Genomic DNA, 16,657 nt, shown 5'->3' with positions numbered 1-16,657 from the left:
TGACAGTGGGATGTTGAAATCTTCTACTATAATTGTGTTGCTATCAATATCTTTCCAGAAGTCCTCCAAGATTTTCTTAGTATTTGGGTGCTCCTATGTTGGGTGCGTATATTTTTATAATGTTTATGTCTTCTTGATGGATTCTTCCCTTGAGTATTATGAAGTGACCTTCTGGGTCTCTTTATGGCCCTGGTTTTGAAGTCTGTTTTGTCTGATATGAGTATTGTTATCCTGGCTCTTTCTTCTTGTCCATTTGCTTGGAAAATTTGTTTCTAGTCCTTCACTTTCAGTCTCTGTAGGTCTTTTGTCCTGAGGTGGGTCTCTTGTAGGCAGCATATGTGTGGGTCATAGTTTCTTATTTATTCAGCTACTCCATGTCTTTTGATTGGACCATTTAATCCATATACATTTAAGGTTACTATTGATAGATACTTACTCGTTGCCATTTTTTTTTACCTGTGTTTCTCAGTCTTTTTCTTCCTGTCCTTAAAGCAGTCCCCTTAGCATCTCTTGCACAGCTGGTTTTGTGGCGATGTTTCTTTTGGACTTCTTTTGTCTGGGGAGCTCCTTATTTGGTCTTTTATCTTCATTGTGAACCTTGCTGGGTAAAGTAGCCTTGGTTGCAGGCCCCTGGTTCTCATTACTTGGAATATTTCTTGCCATTCTCTTGTTGCTTGGAGCATGTCCATTGAGACGTCAGCAGCTAACCTTATTGGGGCTCCCTTGTATGTTACTTCCTTTTTCTTTCTTGCTGCCTTTAAGATTCTCTCTTTATCTCGGAATTTTGCCATTTTAATTATGATGTGTATTGAAGTGGGCCTCTTTGGGTTCCTCTTGATTGGGACTCTCTGTGTTTTCTGGATTTGTTTGACTTTTTCTCTCATCAAATTAGGAAGTTTTCCATCATTACTTTTTCAAACAGGTTTTCTATCCCTTGCTCTTTTTCTCCTTCTGGTATCCCTATTATACGGATATTATTACGTTTCATGTTGTCTTGCAGTTCCCTACCACCTGCTTGTTCTTTCTGAGTCTCTTTTCCTTTCTTGCTCCTTCTGGGCTTTTTTTTCTACCTTGTCCTCCAGCTCACTGATTGGATCCTCTGCTTCATCCAGCCTGCTTTTCATTCCTTCCCTTGTTTTTTTATTTCTGAGATTTTATTGTTTTATTTCTGAGATTTCTTCCTGGTTTTTTTTTTTTTATTGATTATGCCATTACATTTGCTCTATTCCCCCCCTCCCTTCCCCTCCACCCTGCATACCCCTCCCCCACCATTTCCCCCTTTAGTTCATGAACATGTGTCTCAAATTCTTTAGATTCTGTATTTCCCCTGCTATTCTTACCCTCCCCCCTATCTATTTTCTATCTACTGTCTATACTACTTATTTTCTGTACCTTCTCCCCCCTTCCCCTCCTCCCACTCCCCTGTTGCTAACCCTCCATGAGATCTTCATTTCTATGGTTCTGCTCCTGATCTAGCTGTCCTCTTAGTTTGCTTTTGTTTTAGGTGTGGTTCTCAATAACTGTGAGTTTGCTGTCCTTTCACTGTTCATCTTTTTTATCTTCTTTTTCTTAGGTAAGTCCCTTTAACATTTCATATAGTAAGGGCTTGGTGATGATGAACTCCTTGAATTTGGTCTTATCTGAGAAGCACTTTATCTGTCCTTCCATTCTAAATGAAAGTTTTGCTGGGTAGAGCAATCTTGGTTGTAGGTCTTTGGTTTTCATGACTTGGAATACCTCTTTCCAGCCCCTTCTTGCCTGTAAGGTCTCTTTTGAGAAATCAGCTGACAGTCTGATGGGAACTCCTTTGTAGGTGACTGTCCCCTTATCTCTTGCTGCTTCTAGGATTCTCTCCTTCATTTTAATCTTGGCTAATGTAATTATGATGTGCCTTGATGTGTTCCTCCTTGGGTCCAACTTCTTTGGGACTCTCTGAGCTTCCTGGATTTCTCGGAAGTCTATTGCCTTTGCCATCTTGGGGAAATTCTCCTTTATTATTTGTTCAAATAATTTTTCAACTGGTGGTTGTGCCTTTCCCCCTTCTGGTACCCCTATAATTCGGATGTTGGAACGTTTAAAGATGTCCTGGAGGTTCCTAAGCTTCTCCTCATTTTTCTGAATTCTTATTTCTTCATTCCTTTCTGTTTGATCATTTTTTTTTTCCGTCTGGTCCTCTCCCTTGATTTGAATCCCAATTTTCTTTCCATTACTATTGGTATCTTTTGTCTATCAGCATTCATTTCAATTAATTTAGCTTCCATATGTTTCTCTAATTTGTGACTAAAATCCACCAGTTCTGTAAGGATCTTTATAACCAGTGTTTTGAACTGTGCATCTGAAAGACTGGCTATTTCTTCATCACTTAGGTCTATCGGTTCTGGGGCTCTAAGTTGTCCTAGAGCCATTTTTTGGTCTATTCGTGCTGTTAAGTGAGCGGAGCGGAGCCTTAGTTGTTTACCAGGACGGGGCGACCCAGGTCGCTGGTTTGTGACGCTGTGTGTGGGGGCGGGGTCAGAGAGGGAGTAATGGCGTTCCTCTCCGCTAGCCCAGCGCATCCAGTCACTCAAATGCCTCGGGCTTGCTTATCGATCCTAATTTTGCGAGCCTGCTGCACCGCGCGGGTTTCCCTTCTCACTGGTTTCTCCACACGTAAATGCGCGCGACCGACCGAGCCACCGCGCCTCTTCCCTGTGCGCTCCGGCAGCCAGCTCTCTGGCGATCAGCCCTCCCGCGGTCCACCCCGGGAATTTTTTCTTGCTAACCTGCTCCGCTGCTGGCCTCGCTCCCTCGTACCGGTCCAGCCGAGTTTCTAGTTGTCCTTTGGACTCCGTATTGTCGATTTTCCGTGTGGCTTGGTTGTGACTGCTGTTAAAAATAGTTGTTCTTAGATTTGGTTGTACACAGAGGTGAGGTGGAACCTCCACCTACTTCTCCATCTTGGCGGAAGTCTCTTCCTGGTTTTTGTCTGTAGTTTGTATTTCCTTTTTCATGCTTATGTAGTTCTCACTCAGTTCCTTGTAGTTGTCTGTTAGTTCCTTGAGCATCTTTGTAACCATTATTTTGAATTCTGTATCTGATAGTTTAGTTATCTCCATTTCATTTAGCTGTTTTAGTAGGGATTCTTTCATTTGTTTTGATTGCATATTCTTTTTTGTCTCCTCTTTTTAGATGACTCTTTGTTTGTTTCTGCACTTCCTGATGTTTCACTTTGCTAGCTGTCTTTGTAGGGTGAACTTCTGTGGTAGGAATTCTATGGAATTCAGTGGTGTGGTCTCTTGGATCTCCTTGTCTGGACGCTCCAGGTTTGCCCTTTCTTCTGTTTGTGTGGGCTCTCTTATTGTACCTGGGTTTTTACCTTTTAATGGTTACTTTGTTCGTGGTTTTTCTCCTCCAGCAGGTATAGTAATGTTCACAGCTCCCACATATTCTTGTGTGTGATCAGTGGCAGGGGGTAGGCAAAATGGATTTAGATAGCAGGAGAGTATTATATGGGATTTAAAGTACCAACAAGTAGAGAAGTGATAGGAGATTCTTTGGATAAGTAGAGCGTTAAAATGTGATATTTTACCCAACTAGCCACTTTTTGTAAAAGGTGAAAGAATAGATAGACTCTTGTTAGAGAGGAGGATGACTGTGAGCTGAATCCACAAAACAGAGCACTTGTGCAAGTTAGATGATGAGATATAGTGAGATTAATGGATAGAAAATAGGCATAGTGTGAGACCACAACAATAATAATGCTCAGGATCGAAATGAAGTGGGCTAAGATAAAGGGTTGCTGTGTAGTGTGTACAATTGTATGGAACGAGAATTATTTATGATAGTAATGGAAAAACAATAATATGATAAGTAATAAATGATTTCAGTAACCAGAATACAAAGTACCCGATCAAGAGTTGTGTGTTATTAGAACATGGGTGAAATGAAAGAAGGAAAATTAAAATACAATAAAGAGAGAATAAGGAAAACAAGTCAAGTAATGCAATTAAAGAGAAAACAAAAACTAAACATAAGGAAGAATTTAAAAAATACTAATAAAATAAAAGTGGTAGAAATAATGAAATAATAATAATAATACACATAAACAATAAAATGCCAGGTCTGTGACATAGCAAAGTGACATTTGTCTCAATTTCTCAGTTTTGGGGGGTTAGCCTTGTGTTCCCCCTGTTGATTTCCCTCTGGACCCTTAGTAACTCCACGTGTTAACTGTCTCACTTGGGGTAAGGGGAAAAAAAGGAAAAGAAAGAGGATCCAAAATGAAAAATAATAAGCCTGCTGACTTTAAACCTGTTCATCGAGTTCTGCTGGTCTTCCTAGATGCCACAGGAAGAGGGGGGATGGGCTTTGCTTTTCTCTCTTCATATGGCTTTGAGAGGGTGAGGACCAGGTGTGGGTTTCAGCCTCTGGCCCAGGTCCTCTGTGAGCTGCCAGGCTCAAATCAGCCACTCAGTCTTTGGGCTCACAGCATGAGTCAATCTCGGGCACCAAGCCCAAGGCACGCCAGGTGCATATGGTGGCTCAGCCACTCAGTCTCTGGGCCCATGCAGCTGAAACCTTTCTTGGGGTGTGCCAGCTGCTGCTGAGAGTTCCTTACAAAGCAGCTGCCCACCGTCCTTAACAAGCTCCTTAACAAGTTCACACAGCCCAACTTTCCAGCCAGTTTGGAGTCTGTCTGAGTCAGGGTCCAACACAGCCTAACTCCTCCCTTCTCCAGGTGTCTCCTGGCATCTCAATTTCTCTGCTGCCAGTGCTCACAGCCCCAGCAGATGTGTACTGCCTCTGTGTGTCTCCCAGTTCATCTCTATCCTCCCCCCCACCCCCTGTGACTTACAGCATCCAGGTTTTTCCTGATGCTGGGGTGCCCTCCCTGCTCTGGTAGGGGAGGGAGCGGGTGATCTAACTCTCCTGCTGTCCTGAGGAAGGTGACAGGCTAGGAGCCACAGCAGCCTTGGTCCCCACGCAGATCCCAGGGACCTTACTGTCCCAGTGCAATCTCCTCACTGCCTGTTTTTCAATGTCCTCTGCAATTTTTTGCCTCCAAACTTCATATAAGCTGGGATTCTGTTGGCTGTTCACTCTGTTCCTAAGAAGATCAGCTAAGTGTTCCAGCTAGGCACAAATGTGCTCTGCTCCCACATACCTTACCATCATCTTCTCTCTCCATTTTGTTTTTTAAAATCAATCGTTGATAGGTGTGTATTTATTGCTATTTTATTCATAGTTTTGAGCTTCTTTATTTTCTTAAAGAAGACCCTTTAACATTTCATGTAATACTGATTTAGTGGTGATGAGCTCCTGTAGCTTTTTCCTCTCTGGGAGGCACTTTATCTGTCCTTAGATTCTAAATGATAGCTTTGATGGGTAATCATTGTTGTAGGTCCTTGCTTTTCATCACGTTGAATATTTCTTGCTAATCTCTTCAAGTCTGCAAAGTTTTTTTTTCCTTTTTTTTTTGAGAAACCAGCTGACAGCCTTATGGAGGCTCCCTTGTACATAACTAGTTCCTTTTCTTTTGGTGCTTTTAAGCTTCTCTCTTTTTCTTTAACCTTTGGCATTTTAATTATTGTATGTCTTGCTGTGGACCTTTTTTGGGTTCTCCTTGTTTGGGACTTTCTGCACTTCCTGGACTTATATGTCTAATTCCTTCAGCAAGTTAGGGAAGATTTCTCTCATCATTTTTTTCAACTGGTTCATAATTTCATGCTATTTCTCTTCTCGTTCCAACACCACTATGATGTGAATGTTGATACACTTGAAGTTGTCCCAGTGGTTCCATAGACTATCCACACTTTCAAAATTCTTTGTCTTCTTGCTGTTCTGATTGATTTTTTGCTCTTATATTCCAGACTGCTGATTTGATCCTTGGCTTCATTTACTCTACTGTTGATTCCCTGTAAATTATTTATTTCAATTACTGTGTTCTTTGTTTCTGACTTGATTTTTTTTTACGCTGTTGAGGTCCTCACTAAGTTTTGAACTCAGCATCTAGTAGATTGATTATCTCCATTTTGTTTAGTTCTTTATCTGGAGTTTTGTTCTGTTCTTTCATTTGGGCCATGTTCCTTTGTCACATTTTGGCAGCCTCCCTGTGTTTGTTTTTATGTATTAGATAGAGCTACCACATCTCCTAGGTGTGATGGAATGGCCTAATGTAGGAAGTGCCCTCTAAAGTCCAGTAGCACATCCTCTCCTAAACTGGGTACTCAAGATGTACCCACTATGTGGGCTTTCTACACTATCCTCTTATAATTGAGCCTTGATTGTTTTGGGCACATCCAAGGTCAGCCACTGACTGTGTTCTATCCAGGATCACATAACATAAGCTACAAAGCAATCTGCAGATGTCTTCTATTTGTGTTAGGCTTGGAGGTGCTCAGACAAGGCCAAGCTGTAAGCCAATGCTGCCTTCTGCTAGTGCTGGGTCTGGTACCACTTAGCAAGAGATACAGGGCTTGTTGAAGCCAGACAGTGCTTGTCTGAGAGAATTTAGGAATATCTGAAGCATGAGCCAATACATGCCATTCGTATGGAAAACCCATTGGAAACAGCTTGGGTGGGCCCAGAAAGTTGGATGGGCCAGGGAATCACCTGGGTAGGGCAGAGTGAGCCAGGTTGATAGAGTCTCAGCTCTGGCACCTGTGTGCTGACTCTCTGGCTCTGTAAGGAAAGGGCTCTGAAAAGAAACAATGGCCTCTGCAAGCATTTCTTTCTGGGAGAAAGTTACTCCCTACAGCTTTCTCCCTGTTGCTGGACAATTTAGTTCTTCATGTGTCTGTGATGCCTTTCAATCTGCTAACCCCACGCTGGAGCTCTGAGGAAGTGAGTCCAAGTAAATCCATGCATGGGCCCTTTAAAAGGAACTACCTGAGATTTCAGTTTCTGTCTTTCACAGCCTCAGTCCCCATTGGTTTTGGATAATTATCATCTTGCCACTGGAACCCTGTACTGAGGAGCATAGTGTGGGACCCCTTGCTGATTTTTTATCTGCCACACATGGGTGTAGGGTGAGTCTTTTCTGCAACCCCCCCCCCCCCCACCCATTACTGGTTTTGATTTGGTTTCTTCTTTAATGCTGTAGTTGTAGGACTTCAATTTACTCAATTTCTGATGGTTATGAGTAATGGTTGCTCTACAGTTTAGTTGTAATTTTGATGTAGTTGTGTGAGGAGGTGAGCCATGTTTACCTACCGCCATTGGTAACTTTCAACAGTTTTAATATTATATGCCTTGGAGAAGGCCTTTTTGGGTTGAGACAGTTTTTCTGTTAGCTTATTGTATCTGAGGATCCAAGTTTTAGGAAGGTTTCATCAATCATTTGTTTAAATAGGCTCTCTGTTCCCTTCTCTTGATCTTCATCTGGTATATCCATTATTCTTATATTGCTTTATCTAACAAAGTCAGATCATTCTTTAGAGTCCTTCCTTCCTTTGTTTCTTTTTCTTTTCTATTGATTCTCTTCTTTGACTTGAGTCATTTCTAGATTTCTTTCTTTTATATCACTAACTCTTCATTTGGTCTGCTCCCTCTCCTAAGCCCTCTAGTTTATTCATTTCTTTTATTGAGTTTTTCAGCTCCAGGGTTTCTGTTTGGTTCTTCCTTCTAGTTTCACTTGCTTTGATGAAGTACTGGTTGATTTTATTTCTGAGTTTATTGAATTGTCTTTTTGAGTTTTCTTGTACCTCATTGAGTTTTTCAAAACTGCAATCTTGATTTTTCTGTCATCTAAATCGCATAGTTTTATTTAACTTTATTTTCTGGAAAATTTTAATTTTCATTCAGAATTCCCTTAGTATCTTGGTTATTCATTGTGCTTGATGGATTTTTTTTCTCTGCTTGTCATTTGTGTAAAAGAAAGCTGCTTTTTAAAAATAATTTTTGTTGCTAACTAGAGGTCTTAACTGTGTTTTCCAAAAGGATCTGTCACCTCAACTGTGGAAAACACTTGGTGTTCCTCAGAGGTGGGGGGTCCCCTTTCAGGCCTGGTGACATCTGTCTCAGAATACCACTTCCCATGGGTTGGAAGGGGCAGGCTGTGTGTTTCCTGTGTTTTCCTGGTACCGCCTTCCTATAGCCAGAAGCCACAGCAGGTTGTTCTGAGTGGACCCACCTGTTACTACTAAGCTGTGCAGCATGTATGGAGGTGGGGAGAAATGAGTTCAGGTGTCCTTGGTTCTGTTCCTCATGGGTTTAGCTGCAATGAGTACCGATCAGTTAAGCTTGAAAGTTATTTTTCAGCCCTTTCACAACCTGCCAAGAAAAGATTTTGCTCCCTCGGGTGGCACAGGGGTATGGTGTGGGCAAATTCCCCAGCTGTGGAATCTATTTGATTCTGGTAGGCTTTGGAGTGCTGCAGTATTTTTGGCATGTTTCTCTGCCCCTCACTCTGCCCAACCTCAGTGTTTAGCAGCTATCCAGGCTGGATTGCTGTGTCTTGCCCCTTTGGTCTGGTCTGCCAAGTGAGAGCTGCAGCCCAGCCCTTAACTACTCTTGTGTCCACTGGGTCTACAGCATATGCAGGGCTGCATGGCTCCTGTCTCTCTACATCTTCTCCTTCCATGTCCCATCCAGCTCAGACACACTCACCTATATATCTCTCTGTGCAATGACTCGGATATGTTTGTGTTTAAAAGGGGATCCTTTGTTGAATTGTAGCTAACTTGTAACTTTAAGGGGAGAGACTGGGGGGTCCACTCATGCTGTAGTGCTAATACCACCCTCTAAGATTTTTCTTTAAACAACTTTATTGAGATTTTTTATGTATCATAAAATCTACTATTGTTAGTATAGAAGTCCATGGTTTTTAGAAATATATAGAATTGTACAATCATAACCACAGTTTACTTTCAGAACATTTTCATCATCCTAAAAAGTTTCCTCATGTTGGACTGTAGTTAAGTCATGCGCCTACCCTCCCATCCCCTCTACAAGCACTGATCTGCTTTCATTTTCTATAAATTTGCCTTTTCTAATCATTTCATACTAATGGACTCATCAAAATACAGAGTTTTAATCTGGCTTCACCTAGAAAAATGTTTTGATGTTCACCTATATATCTTAGTTTATTTATGTTAATTACCCAGTAATAGTCCCATGTGTGGATATTTTACATTTTGTTTGTCCATTCACCAGTTGGTGGAAATTTGGGTGTTTTCTATGTTTTGGTTACTATTAATAATGTTATGAATATTACTGTATGTGTCTGTTGGACATAGGTATCATTTATTTTGAATAGATTCCTAGGAGGAGAATTGCTGAGTTGTATGGTAAATTTGTATTTTGACTTTCAAATCATTGACTATTTTCCAGAGTGGAAATGCATGAGGATTCCAATATCTCCATATCTTCTTCATCACCTGTTATTTTCTGCCTTATTATAGCCATTATAGTGTGTGATTAGTGATGTATACTGTGGTTTTAATTTACATTTTCCTGAGCGCTAGCAAGCATCTTCTCATGTGGTTATCAGCTATTCGTATATTGTCTCTGAAATGTTTATTCACACATTTTGTCCATTTTAATATGCTCTTTTTATTATTGTTTTAAGAGTATTTTATATACTTTGAATACGAGTCTCTTATTAGATACGTGGTTTGCAAAAATTTTCTTCTAATCTGTGACTTACCTTTTCTTTTTCATAGTAGTATCTTTTGAAGCACAAATATTTCATTATGATGAAGTCCAGTTTATCAAGTTTTTTTATAGATGGTACCATTGGTGTTATATATAAGAAAATTTTGCTAACCCAAAGTCACAAAAGTTTTTGTCCTTATGCATTCTTCAAATATTTACAGGTTTAGCTCTTAATGCTTACATCTGTCACCCATTTTGATTTAATTTTTATGTATGGTATGAGGTAGGATATAAAATAATATTTTTCCATGTATATCCACTTGTCTTAGCACCATTTCTTAAAAAGACTGTTTTCCCCATTATTTATGTTGGCAAATTCAACCATAAATGTGAGGAATTCTGAACTCTTAATTCTGTTCTGTTGATTTGTACACCTGTCTTTATGCCAGTACCACACTGTCTTGGTTGCTGTGGCTTTACAGTAAGTTTTGAAATTACTTACTGTAAAGTAGTACACTACCATAGAGTAGTGTACATTCTCTGACTTTGTTCTTGTTTTAAAACTGTTTTTAACTATTCTAGCTCCTTTGTATTTCCATATAAATTTCAGGGTCGGCTTGTCAATTTCTGGGGAAAAAAAAAGCCTGTTGGGAATTTGATGGTCAATGCATTGTATTTATAGATCAGTTACAGGAAAATTGTCCTCTTGACAGTACTAAGTATTCCAATGAATGAACATGAAATATATTTCCAAGTATTTAGATCTCCTTAAATTTTTATTGTTTTAAGTGTACAGTCTTGCATGTCCTTTATTAAATTTATTCCAAAGTTCTTGTTCTTTTTGATGCTGTTGTGAATGAAATAGTTTTAATTTCAATTCCCCATTGTTAATTGCTAGTCTATAGATATAACTAGTTTTTGCATCTTGATCTCGTATACTACCTGGTTAACCCAGCTGAGCTCAGTTATTATTCTCAAGTAACATTTGGTGGATTCCACTGCATTTTCTATATACAGGATTCTGTCATCTGCACATAAAAAACTCTTTTTACCTTTTCTTTTTTAGATGGGGAGGTTTGATTTTCTTTTTGATTCATTTCCTTTTTTTTTTTTCCTTGCAAAAGCTAGACCCTCCAGTAAAATGTTGAATAGAAACGGGAAGAATAGACACCCTTATCTTGTTCCTGACTTAAGGGAGAAAGCATTCAGCTCTTTATCATTAAATTTGATGTTAGCTGTTGGTTTACTGTAAATGCCTTTTATCAGATTAAGGATGTTCCTGTCTGTTCCTAGTTTGTTGAGAGTGTTTACCATGAATGGTGTTCAATTTGTCAGAAGCTTCCTCTGCATGTATTAAGATGATCATATGGTTTTCTTCTTTTAATATGGCACATTACATTAATTGATTTTGGAATGTTAAACCAACTTTGCATTCCAGGATAAATCCCACTTGTTCATGGTGGGCAGTCCTTTTTATTCTTGCTTGATTATTTGCTATGTCTTTGGTACCTCACCAATATCAGCAGAATGATGGCCTCATAGAATGATTTGGGGAATGTTGCCACCTCTTCTACTTCTGAAATAATTTTTTGAAGATTGGCATTATTTCTTCTTTTAGATTCAGGAGAATTAATCAGGATATTCATCTCTGACAAAGCTTTTTGTTTGTGAGGAGATTATTAATTTCTAACTCAGTTTATTTACTTTGGATCCATTCAGATTTTTGTGTTTACTCTGGAATGATCTTTTGTAGTTCTTGTCATCAAAGGAATTTTTCTATGTCATTTAAATTGTTGAATTTGTGACTTCCGCCAAGAAGGAGGTATAGGTGGATACACTGTGCTTTCTCACACAACCAAGTTTAGAGACAACAAAATGTTAGCAACAGAAAACACAGCCAGAACACAGAAAATTGAACTTTCTGGAAGTCCGATAACAACGAATTCTTCAGCCTGACCGGTAAGAGGGGTGAAACCAGCAGCTGGCGGAGCAGGGTTGCACAGGAAAACTCGGTCAGACGGACTCAGTCGTTTGGATCCCAGGCGTGGGGTTGCAAAGGGCCGACCCAGTGAGCGACCAAGTGAGCATGACCTAGTGAACGACTGGCGGATCTGGCGAGGGTGAAGGGCGGTGGGTTGACTGTGCTGGCCGCATTCCTGTGCAGATAGACCAGCGAGGGAGTGGGCAGTGAGACAGGACTGAGTGGGTCCCAGGGATGGGAGGCCACCATTTCCCGGCTCTGACCCTGCTCCCACATACAGCGTCACAACCCAGCAACCCCACCCTGAAGGCCCCGCCCCCCCAAGGCTTCGCTCCTCATATTTAATGGGAGCGAACAGACCAAAAATGGCTCAAGAGGATCTCAAAGCCCCAGAGTCCATAAATCTAAGTGATGAAGAAATAGTAAAACTTTCAGATGCACAGTTCAAAACACTGGTGATCAAGATGCTCTCACAGAACTGGTTGATTTTAGTCACAAACTAGAGAAACATATGAAGGCAAAACTAATTGAAATGAATGGCAATGCACAGGAAACCAACAGTAATGGAAAGGAAACTGGGACTCAAATCAAAGGAGTGGACCAGAAGGAGGATAAAAATGACCAACCAGAAAAGAATGAAGAAACAAGAATTCAAAAAAATGAGGAGAGGCTTAGGAACATCCAGGACATCTTTAAACGCTCCAACATCCGAATTATAGGGGTACCAGAAGGGGGAAAGGAACAGCCACCAGTGGAAAACTTATTTGAACAAATTAATAAAGGAGAATTTCCCCAATCTGGCAAAGGAACTAGACTTCCAGGAAATCCAGGAAGCTCAGAGAGTCCCAAAGAAGTTGGACCCAAGAAGAAACACACCAAGGCACATCATAATTACATTAGCCAAGATTAAAATGAAGGAGAGAATCCTAGAAGCAGAAAGAGCTAAGGGGACAGTCACCTACAAAGGAGTTCCCATCAGACTGTCAGAGGATTTCTCAAAAGACACCTTACAGGCAAGAAGGGGCTGGAAAGAGGTATTCCAAGTCATGAAATCTGAAGACCTACATCCAAGATTGCTCTATCCAGCAAAGTTTTCATTTAGAATGGAAGGACAGATAAAGTGCTTCTCAGATAAGATCAAATTCAAGAAGTTCATCATCACCAAGCCCTTATTATATGAAATGTTAAAGGGACTTACCTAAGAAAAAGAAGATAAAAAAGATGAACAGTGAAAGGACAGCAAACTCACAGTTATTAACAACCACATCTAAAACAAAAGCAAGCTAAAAGGACAGCTAGATCAGGAGCAGAACCATAGAAATGAAGATCATGTGGAGGGTTAGCAACAGGGGAGTGGGAGGAGAAGGGGGGAGAAGGTACAGAAAATAAGTAGCATAGATGGTAGGTAGAAAATAGATAGGGGGAGGGCAAGAATAGTATGGGAAATATAGAATCGAACTTGAGACACATGGTCATAAACTAAAGGGGGGAGGGAATGGTAAGGGTCGGGGGTTACAGGGTGAAGGGGAATGAAGGGGGGAATAGAACAACTGTAATGGCATAATCAATAAAATTTTTAAAAAATAGGATTGAGCATGGGCCTGCGAACCAGACAATGGTGGTTCGATTCCCAGTTAGGGCACATGCCTGGGTTGCAGACCAGTTCCCTGCAGGCCAGTTCCCAGCAGGGGACACAGGAAAGGCAACCATACATTTATGTTTCTCTCCCTCTCTCCTTCCCTTCCCCTGTAAAGATAAATAAATAAAATATTTTTAAAAAGATGTAGGAAACCAAATGTCACCTTCTCCTTTAAAAAAAAATTGTTGAATTTGTTGGCATAAAGTTTATATTTCCTTATACAATTATAATATCTTTAAGATATCATCCCTGTTATTTGGTAAATATGTATTTTCTCTTTTTTTTCTTTATCACTCTAGTAAGAGTTGTTAATTAGATTGAGCTTCTCAAAGAAGTGGCTCTAGGTTTAATTCATTTTCTTTTCCTTTATTGTTTTTTCCCTTTGATGTTTATTTCTTAGCTTCCTTTTTTTTTTTGCATTTAATTTGCTCTGCTTTTTCTAGTTTATCAAGGTATAAGCTTAAGTCATTGATTTGAGGACTTTCTTCTTTTCTGTTATTGATGTTTAGTGCTATAAATATTCCTCTAAATATTATTATAATGGCTTCCTACAAATTTTAATGTTGTGCTTTCATTTTCATTTAGTTCAAAATAACTTTCTAGTTCCCTTTCAATATCGTTTTTGATCCAGAGGCCATTTAGAAGTGTCTTACATAGTTTCCAAATATTTGGGGATTTTTCCAAGGCTCTTTTTATTTTGGATTTCTAATTTAATTACGGTCTGGTCAAAGAATATACATACTTTATATAACTTGAATGCTTTTGAATTTAATAATTTTTGTTTTATGGCCCAGAACATTGTCTATTTTAGTGATTTTTCTGAGTCCACTTTGAGAAGAAAGTGTATTTTTCTCTTTTTGGTGTAATGTTCTATAACTGTTAATTAAAGGGTATGCTTAATGTTGTTCAAGTCTAATATATCATTGGTGATTTTCTGCCATGTTGTTTTATCAATTATTGAGAAAGAAATTTTAAAATCTTCATAATTATTTATTTGCCTGTTACTCTTTGCAGTTATTTTCAGTTTTGGCTTCATGTATTTTGAAGCTCTGACATTAAGTTAATAAATATTTAGGATTGTTGTGTTCTTTTTTAAAATATATTTTTTTTATTATGGTATTAACAGTTGTCCCAATTTTTCTCCCCTTTATTCCCCTCTTGCCTGTTCCCCCTCCTACTGTCATTCCCCCACCTTAGTTCACATCCATGGGTCATGCATGTAAGTTCTTTGGCTTCTCTATTTCCCATGCTATTCTTAACCTCCCCCTATTTTCTACCTACCATTTGTGCTTCTTATTCCCTGTACCTTTGCCCCCATTCTCCTCTCTCTCACTCCCTGCTGATAACTCTCCACATGGTCTCTATTTCTGTGATTCTGTTCCTGTTCTGGTTGTTTATTTAGTTCATTTTTGGTTTTGTATTATTTTAGGTTAGTTGTTGATAGTTGTGATTTTGTTTTCATTTTACTGTTCACATTTTTTATTTTCTTCTTTTTCTTAGATCAGTTCCTTTAACACTTCATATAATAACAGCTTGGTAATGATGAACTCCCTTAACTGGACCTTATCTGGGAAGGACTTTATCTGCCCTTCCATTCTAAATGATAGCTTTGCTGGATAGAATAATTGATAGAATAATCTTGGATGTAGGTCTTTCCTTTCCTTTCATGACTTCCAACATTTCTTTCCAGCCCCTTCTTGTTTGCAAAGTTTCTTTTGAGAAATCAGCTGGTAGTCTTAGGAGAACTCCTTTGTAGATAACTGTCTCCTTTTTTCTTGCTGCTTTTAAGATTCTCTCCTTATCTTTAATCTTAGGTAATGTAATTATGATGTGCCTTGGCGTATACTTCCTTGAGTCCAAATTTTGGGGTACTCTCTGAGCTTCCTGAACTTCCCGGAAGTCCGGAAATAATTCCTTATTTCCTTTGCCAGATTAGGGAAGTTCTCCTTCATTTTGTTTTTAAATAAGTTTTCAATTTCTTGTTCTTCCTCTTCTACTTCTGGCGCCCCTATTGTTTGGATGTTGGGACATTTAAAGTTGTCCCAGGGGTTCTTAAATTCTTATTTCTTCATTCTTTTTTGATTGAATATTTATTTCTTCCTTCTGGTACAAATTGTTGATTTGAGTACTGGTTTCCTTCCTGTCTCTGTTGGTTCCCTATACGTTTTCCTTTATTTCACTTTTCATAGTCTTCATTTGTTCCTTGATTTTGTGACCATACTCAACCATTTCTGTCAGCATTCTGATTACCAGTGTTTTGAACTCTGCATCTGATAAGTTGGATATCTCTTCATCACTTAGTTCTGTTTTTGGAGCTTTGATCTGTTCTTTCACTTGGGCTATATTTCTTTGTCTAGGAACGCCTGTTGCTTGGTAAGGGGCAGAGCCTTAGGTATTGACCAAGGTGGTGCGACCCACCATTGCTGTGTTGTGGTGCTGTATGTGGAGGAGGGGTCCGAGAGAGAACAATGCCACTTGCTCAGCCCTCAGCCAGCTTTCAGTCACATCACCCAGTACCCACAATCAAATTGAGCTCTTCTGGTTCTAATTCCCAGCTGGGTGGGCTTGTGTACATTCTAGGACCCTGTGGGTCTCCAGTGAACTCTCCTATGAGGCTGGGAGGTTCTCCCACTGCTACAGCCAATACAGGTTTTTACAGTTAGAGGTTTTGAAGCTTTATTTCCTGGCACTGGAACCCTGGGTTGCCTGGTCTGTCCCCCTCCCCAGTTGTTCCTCCCAGTTTGTCTGCACACAAAAGTGGGACTGCCTGCTTTGCCAGCCTCCTCCTTGCCTGCCCTGGTCTTCCAGCTGACACCTTGCCACTAATCTTCTCCACCCCAGCCACCCTTCTCCACCTCTTCTACCGGTCTGGATGAATGATTCTTCTTTAATTCCTTGATTGTTGGACTTTCATACAGTTCGATTTTCTGGCAGTCCAGTTATTTTTTGTTTTTAAATTTGTTGTTCTTTTGGTTGTGTGAGGAGGCAAAGTATGTCTACCTATGCCTCCGTCTTGGTTGGAACTCTCCGGATGTGTTCTTAATGACCCCTTTATTCTTATCCAGTTATCATCTTTATTTTAATTACTGTTCTTTGTTTCTAAACTCTCCTTTGATATAAATATATTGACTAGTTTTTTTTGACTAGTGTTAGCATGGTATATCTTTTTCTATCCTTTATTTTCCATTTCTGTTTCTTTATATTTATGTTTTATATAGGCCATATATAATGGGCTTTTTCTTACATAGTTTTAACTGACAGTGTTACTATTTAAAAATTGGTGTGTTCAGACCATTTTTATTTAATGGGATTATTGATACAACTAAGTTTGAGTCTGTCTCTTGCTATTTGTTTTCTATTTCTCCCAAATGTTTCTTGTTCCTGTCTTGCCCTCTTTCTGTCTCCTTCATTAATCAGGTGTTTTTAAGTATTCTGTATGTGTCCTTTCTTTACTTCTTAGCTTT

At 39.5% G+C, this 16,657-nt stretch overlaps 1 protein-coding gene across 1 annotated transcript in view; it reads left to right on the top strand.

The window, feature by feature from the left end:
* Positions 1–16,657, top strand: part of EPB41L5 (erythrocyte membrane protein band 4.1 like 5) — a 177,296-nt gene that overhangs the window by 88,405 nt on the left and 72,234 nt on the right. The gene's annotated exons all lie outside the window — the stretch shown is intronic.

The sequence above is a fragment of the Artibeus jamaicensis genome, unplaced genomic scaffold, assembly GCF_021234435.1.
Source record: "Artibeus jamaicensis isolate MK-2021 breed Jamaican fruit bat unplaced genomic scaffold, CSHL_Jam_final contig_463, whole genome shotgun sequence".
NCBI classification, from domain to species: Eukaryota; Metazoa; Chordata; class Mammalia; order Chiroptera; family Phyllostomidae; genus Artibeus; species Artibeus jamaicensis.
Note: the sequence above shows the minus strand (reverse complement) of the source record. Positions and strands in the feature narration are given on the sequence as shown.